The 7,500-nt window shown below is 35.4% G+C and overlaps 1 long non-coding RNA gene across 1 annotated transcript; it reads right to left on the bottom strand.

Moving 5' to 3' along the window:
• Positions 1-3,684: 3,684 nt before the first annotated feature.
• LOC135206327 (uncharacterized) lies at positions 3,685-6,149 on the bottom strand. The gene is made up of 3 exons (XR_010312732.1): positions 6,047-6,149; positions 5,778-5,938; positions 3,685-5,560 (listed from the first exon to the last, which is right to left on the bottom strand). It is a non-coding gene; the product is annotated as an uncharacterized LOC135206327 (long non-coding RNA).
• Positions 6,150-7,500: the final 1,351 nt, after the last annotated feature.

The following is a 7,500-nucleotide window of genomic DNA, read 5'->3' as shown; positions in this document are numbered from 1 at the left end:
GAAAATTGAGAAAGTGCTGCAACCGTCTTGAAAGGAAGCTCCAAGTCAAGCTGAAAAATCTTATTGCTGAAAGCGACTGGACTAAGCATGCCAACGTAGACTTCATGATTAATTTATCTGACAAACCAGTGGATAGTGCTACGACAGCGGCTTTGGGATATGGGTTAAGCTTTGGTGTATTTAATGGTAACCTGGACTGTGTCGACATCTCAAAATCCTTTTGTTATTTAGAAAAATTGAATCAAAACCTATGCCCTGATGATATCAATATTTGTAAAGGTATTGTGTATGGTGCTATGAGTAAACCTTCTCCCCCTAATGTACCCGTGAGATTTCTCCAGTCATTTAAGAAAATTAAAGAAGACGAAACAGTGAAAGTGACAAAAGCAGATAAATCTAATGCAGTGGTAATAATGAATAAAATTGACTATATAAGTAAAATAATGACATTGCTAAATGACACTGATACTTATACGAAACTGAGGTCTGACCCTACACAGACAGTTAACTCCCATTTTAATAAACAAATTAAATCCATTTTGAAGGGCTTGGACCATTTAATTAAACAGTTTACACCGCAATGCGCCTCCCTACCTTACATGTATGGTTTAGTCAAGACACATAAAATCAATAACCCTATCAGACCAATCATTAGTTCAGTGGGCTCAGTTACGTATAATTTATCTAAATGGCTTGTAAAAATTCTTACTCCTTTGGTAGGAAATATTTCTAACACGAATGTTAAAAACAATGTTGATTTTATAAACAAATTGAATAGTTTAAATTTGAATTATGATTTTAATATGGTTAGTTTTGATGTTGTCTCTTTATTTACAAAAGTGCCTGTAGATGACTTACTTGAATATTTGGAAGAGGAATTAGAGCGTCATGACATTCCCTTAAGTGTAGCAAATCTCATTAGTCTCACAAGGTTATGTATCAAAGATAGTAAATTTTGTTTCAATGGGGAATTTTTTGTACAAAAGTTTGGCATGGCTATGGGTAATCCCTTATCTCCTGTCCTTAGCAATATTTACATGGAATTTTTTGAGACAAAACCCTTACCAAGAATTTTGTCCCAAAAAGTTATTTGGTTTAGGTACGTGGATGATATCTTCTGTGTTTGGCCAATTCACAAAAACCTCCAGGAATTCCTTAATAATCTCAATAATTTAGTCCCTTCTATAAAATTTACTGTAGAGAAAGAAATTGTAATTTGAATTTTCTTGATGTAACTGTCCATAGAAATGATAGAAATTTCACCTTTTCAGTCTTTCGAAAATCAACTAATATTGCCTCTTTTGTTCATTACTACTCCAATCACCATCAATATGTTAAATTTTCTGTTTTTTCTGGGATGTTCCTAAGGGCTTTACGTGTCTGTAGCCCGCAGTTTATTGACGCTGAAATTAAAACTATTTATGATATTGCATTGAAACTTAAATACCTAAGGACTTTTGTAGATGTGGCATGGAAAAGAGCTAGAAAAACATTTTATTCAACTAATGACAAACTTGAATTTAGTAAGCATAACATTCTAAAATTACCTTATGATGAAAGGTTTTTAGATATTCCTAGAATTTTAAAGCTTTTTAACATAAATGTTGTTTTCAGTAATATTAATGTCAAGAGTTTAGTAATCAAAAATTCTCCTAAAGATCTTCCAGGCTGCATATATGAAATTCCTTGCAAAAAGTGTGATAAAGTGCAAATCTCTTTCACAGCGTCTCAAGCAACATCAATATTCTGTGAGAACTGGGCAAATATCGAATGCATTATTTGTACATATGAGAGATTTAGACCATCCTATTAACTGGAGTCAAGCAAGAGCCTTAGTCCCATGTAATGACACAGTTAAAAGGAATATAATTGAATCTTGTTTTATCAAATCAAATAATAGAAATGTTCTAAATTTAAATCTTGCTTTATTTAAACTGGATGCTTTCATAATGAAAAAAGTTGTAGATAAATACAAGCAACAAAATTAATATATTCAGTTTTTACATGTTTTGGACTGTAAAGATACTTTGTAATTTCGGTTAGGGTCAGAATCTGTTTAAGTTTGTGACCGTGTGATATCCGATAATCCTGGATTATCCCTTTTAATTTTTACCGTTTTGATAATTAACCATCTGGTATTCCTGATCTTGTTTGTACCTGAGGCCTTCCTCTCCAATTGTACTTTAGTAGCTCCTTGACGATGTCTGAATAAAGACGAAAGCGCTTGTATTTCTGACTATCATTTTCCCGTGGTATTCGCTTATTTATGAAGTCACGTGCATCTACTGTGATTTTTTAAGCATATATATATATATATATATATATATATATATATATATATATATATATATATATATAATATATATATCCCTAGGGATATGTAACATATATGGTTACTTAGATTATACAAACGCCTTGTTCAGGGACATATACTTCAAGGGAAAGAAAGGTTACGGCTGAAGGCCTATTTCAGAGTGAGGACAGATTATGCAAACTCTAAGGGTTAGCTTAATTAACTATATTTACACAACCAAATTATGGTAATAGTATGGATAACACCTGACGGGTTTAAGGGCCCCGTAACACAGATAACTGAACATGAATTAGATCTTGTAATAGATGAATCAGTGATAGGAGGTAGGGTACGTGGTACTATGGAGACACAAAGAGGTGAAAATCCCGGAGCAACACGAGGCGAGATCCAGCGTCCGCAATGTCAAACAATAGCACATCTGTAACAAATGGCGATCCTATACGAGCGAGTGTGCGATACATTCGTGATCGGGGATCGGAGCAATCTTATGCAAGGCACTGGATACCCGCTCTCAATATCGTAAATATCAAGTTACAAGTCACTAATGGGGTAGTTGTATTACTGCATGACAACAAAAGGGAGAAATGTTACGTTACTAGTCACAAAGAGTACGGGAATAAGGACTCGAACAGCTAAGTTACTTCCCGATGAAACTTTTAGCGGAACGCTAAGCACAATGGGATTATCTCAAGAATAAAAGAAAACAATGGATGCTAATCGCAATCTCATGGCATCACAGAAAATAATGGGAATAAGTCACGCTTTAACAGTAAATGAACACAATGTAGGTAGCTCAACAGGGGAATACAGATATCACTCATAAGAACGAATGAAGGAAATAAGCGGAAGGCATAGAGATTGACTGATAGACCGGATGAGGGACAAAATTTCCTTATATTTTTTCTAGACAAGTTTTTTGTGTAGATTACGAATCTGAGCGGTGATCAGCCAAGTTCAGGGGACATTTCTGAGATGTTAAGGGTCAAAGGTTAATATACGTAAAAATTAGCCAATTTTAGAGAACTGACGGAAAATCACCAGTGGAAGAAAGACAAATTGTTTACATACTTTTCTAAAGCAGTTTTTTTATGTAGATTATGAATCTGGAAGGCGATTAGCTAGTTTTTAAGCAACATCTGACCAAATATAAGATTTTATTACATAATTAAGTTTGAAACATAAACTTCAATGCTTTTATGACTCTCTTATGCCTAAATGTATCCACATGCAAAAAATCAAAGTATAATCAATTTGATGACCAACATAAATCCAAAGATCAGTGGTCAAAGAATAACAATTGGTACACTTAAAATTACAGTTGAGTGAAAGAAGAGTTATCACAGCGGCTGTTGCATTTTCCCTTTTCGCTGATGAACTATTGCATGTATTAATTAAATTTTGGTACCTAAGGGATTCCATTTGTTAGTAATGAAACTAAAAGAATGAAGAAATATTAAAATTTCAGTTGTAATGAATTAAACTTTCATTTGCCGTTATGAAAAGGTTGCCTTCCAACAAAATTTACAACATACTTACAAATTTGGCTATCATTCTGAAATTAGTCATGCTTTTGTCTGGAACACAGGTAAATACATCCGTTAGATATAGGGACAAGGGTACCAGTACACTCATTAACTACTCTGCTGTTCATCACAGCTACTATCACTATCTTCATTGTAACCTGATAATTATTCATCACTATCTTCGCTGGATTTATTGCAAATAAGTTTTATATCACGAGGATATGGCATAGCAACCCAGTGGATCATCATTCCACGCATGATTTACTGAAGTATTCATAGACTGCTGGGCTTTGTGTGCCGTGTGCCCGGCTCCACATCTTTGCCACGTATTTACTTCGAGCTGCATGTAAAGCCAGTGCCGATTCACATGGTGGTAACGCAGTCAGACCAGCTACCTTGCTGTCGTGAAAGCGACACCAGAAAATAAAAATTCTAGCTTCGTTAACTCGTGTGCATCTCTTTTGATTACAGACTGCACACGTAGCTCTCTGGAGTCCATCTAAAACTATGTTGGAGATACGTTTCAGCAAATACCTTCAGCTAATGTTCATCATCTTTTATTACTTGCCAAGTTTTCTTCCCTTTCCAGAAAAAAGAAGATACTTAGTCATTTCCTGAGAAGGCATGGATGCCAAACAACGCCTTTTTTTCTCTCTTTTTTCTTTTAAATCAGTGACCTGACACTGACTTAGTTTAAGGACTCGCCGACTCTTCCCACTTCCATTATTTATAACCTTTTGATTTTCACATTCATTGGCTAACAAAATTCTGGGAATGTCTGTGTCACCTAAATTTGAATGGACTACACAGACTGTGAGACCACCAGAGTTTTCCTTTAGAGCATGCTGAGTGAGATAACTGATTTTTGTATGTCTCAATAATCGTCACTTTCCAGAGATGGAATCTCTTCTGAACACTGTGACGTTATCTTCATACAGACCTTCCCCCTTGCATAGTACACAACACACTCTGCAAGGAGAGCTCCCTCTTCTCGAAGAATCTGTTTAATCATCTCCAGCATTCTATCTGTGTTCTCTTCATTGCACATAAACTGTCCAAATGGAGCTGGAATTCTAATATCTGGTGTGCGTAGAATGCACTTATCTGACTGCCCTCTTCTAGTTCGTTCACTTTGTTTTATGGAATCTACACTCTATGAGTCACAAGGAAAGTAGATCACCTTGCATTATATAGGCATGTCAGGCATTACTCTCCTGGCTAATAACTGGAATGTGTGTGGTGTGTTTAACAATGAGCATAAATGTGCCTCAAGGTCAATAATGTATATGGCATTCTCTGGGATTTCATTGGCAATATTTGTTGAGTTCAGCAACGTGAGAACAATTTCCATCATTTGACTTTTAGGTGTTGATTAGCGAATGCCATCTGGTGTTACTAGAGATAGAGGTACAGGCGCTAAAGGGAAGGTTAATGATTTATCAAAATTAACAAACTTGTTTTCTTCACATGACTTGGCTGTCAGTATACCAAGCATATCTCTTTATACTGCTAAGTTTTTTTACCTGTCCTCTTGCAGGCTGCAGTGTTGTCCTCTTAATGTTATCTTGAAAGCTTCTCCAAGGTGCACTTGATATTGGATAAAAAAATAAATTTTCACCATCCTTTTCCATGTCAAGTCGGATATTGAATGCAGAATAGAGTTCACTTCCTCGTTTGTGGATTGATAAAAGGCAATCTTCGACATCACTAGGTAATGGTTTGCCTGAAACAACATTAAACAGCTTATTAGGGTCTATATCAGGTGAGAATGGATTGATGAAGTAGGACCTGATAACTTTCATTGTCTTTATAACATGGTCCTCTGAGTCACGTATTTCTTTTATTCTTAGGCATTTCCTTGGCTTTTGATTTGTGTCACTAAGGTTATTGAGTTCTGTTAGAAAGGAAACCATAGCAGACGTAAATGGATGGTTCAGTACCTGTTTCCTGTTTGCTGTTTCCTGATGACTGAAGTTCTTGTTCCCACCAGGTGCTTTCGAGTTCTTCCTGAAAGTCTTCCCTCCAGCCGCATCAAATGACTGCCTGATTCCAGTATTGTTTCTACAGACAGACAGGCCCTTCTGAAGTTTGTCCCTGGCACCTGGATGTGTATCATCAAATGTTATTAGCTGGCAACAATTGATGGACACATATCTAGCGTACTTTTATTTGTTCATAGCAAAGCAAAATGGCAAAGAATCTGTCCAACCTCCGGCGTTGTAGATCCGAAGTTGGTTTCGTTGTCACCCTCGCGTGAAGTTGGGAATTCTCTAAAGTCATCGTGTGTCCGTATTTGAAAAGTCTACATGATCTGAGAACAAATAAAGTCTTGCTTTAACACACGAATCTGTCATAAACTAATATACCCAATCTCATAGTCAATTATTAAAACTAAAAATCCTCACTAAAATAAAATATGATCTTTATCTACTGAATCCTTATAATTAATCCCTTATCTGACAAATATACTATCAAAAACCCTATAATGTCAATACAGCAAAACCCATGTAATGTTTTTACAGCTAACCTCCATCAAACATAATGCTGAATATCCCTTCTATCTTACTTATCCCACGATAAATTCTACCTCCTTTCTATGATAGAAATCCTATATATAGGTTAACCCCGATTACAAGTTTTCTTTATAGGAAAAAAAAGTAATTCAACTTCTCCCATTACAAAATGTATAAGGAGAATATATATATATATATATATATATCATATATATATTATATATATATATATATATATATATATATATATTATATAATTTATATATATGTATAGTTTTTTCACAAAAATTTCCACATCTTTCCCATATTTATCCACTGTTCCGTATACTATAGGCCTGGGCTCTGGGGCATCCCCCACGAGACCACAACGGCACATACAAATCATCTATACCCTTTTTGTTGATTCTGTGTCTTTTTGCATCATATTTCTTGGAAATGTCCCATAAAAAAAATGTAATATCCACTGTGGGACATTTGGACATATGTTTCTGAATTTGGGCATAAATTAGTCCTTCGTCTGATGTAGGTCCAATCTTTTCATCAAAACTGTCCACTATTGCAATGCGAAATGTATCTATTTGTGTAAATTGTCAAGTGAGACATTATTCCTATTTACCCATTTGGAATTTTTCAATTTCTGTATCCATTCTCCTGCTGAGTCAAAATGTTTTGAGCTATGCTCAATAAGGCTTGTTGTGCCTTTTCTAATTTTGTACAGCCCTCTTAAATTTCTTACCATATCACTGCGTTCTTTGGAGCCATAAGCCGTTCTTAAAAATGCTTGTAATTCGGTCCATGACCGACACTTTGTGTACTGAAAACTTCTGCATCTAAATGCTAAATCCCCTTAATTGAATTCTAATAAGGCTTTTGCCTCTGTGAATCCCTCAGTATCTTCCTTAATTCCCTTGGTGTTTAAATAGTTATTCACCCCACAATAAAAATTTGCACTGGTTGGGAAAGAACGCCATCAACAATGCCTCAAAAAGGACTAACTCCTGTATTTATATTTGTTATTTTATGTACCAGTGTCTGGTTTCCACTTGCGTCGGCCATTTTGCTTTCTTTATGAAAACTTATATACTATAAGATTCGCCACCACCTCAGTAACATTGATATATTTATGCGCACACAAACCCCCAACTCAAAA

The sequence above is a fragment of the Macrobrachium nipponense genome, chromosome 11, assembly GCF_015104395.2.
Source record: "Macrobrachium nipponense isolate FS-2020 chromosome 11, ASM1510439v2, whole genome shotgun sequence".
In the NCBI taxonomy this organism is placed as follows: domain Eukaryota; kingdom Metazoa; phylum Arthropoda; class Malacostraca; order Decapoda; family Palaemonidae; genus Macrobrachium; species Macrobrachium nipponense.
Note: the sequence above shows the minus strand (reverse complement) of the source record. Positions and strands in the feature narration are given on the sequence as shown.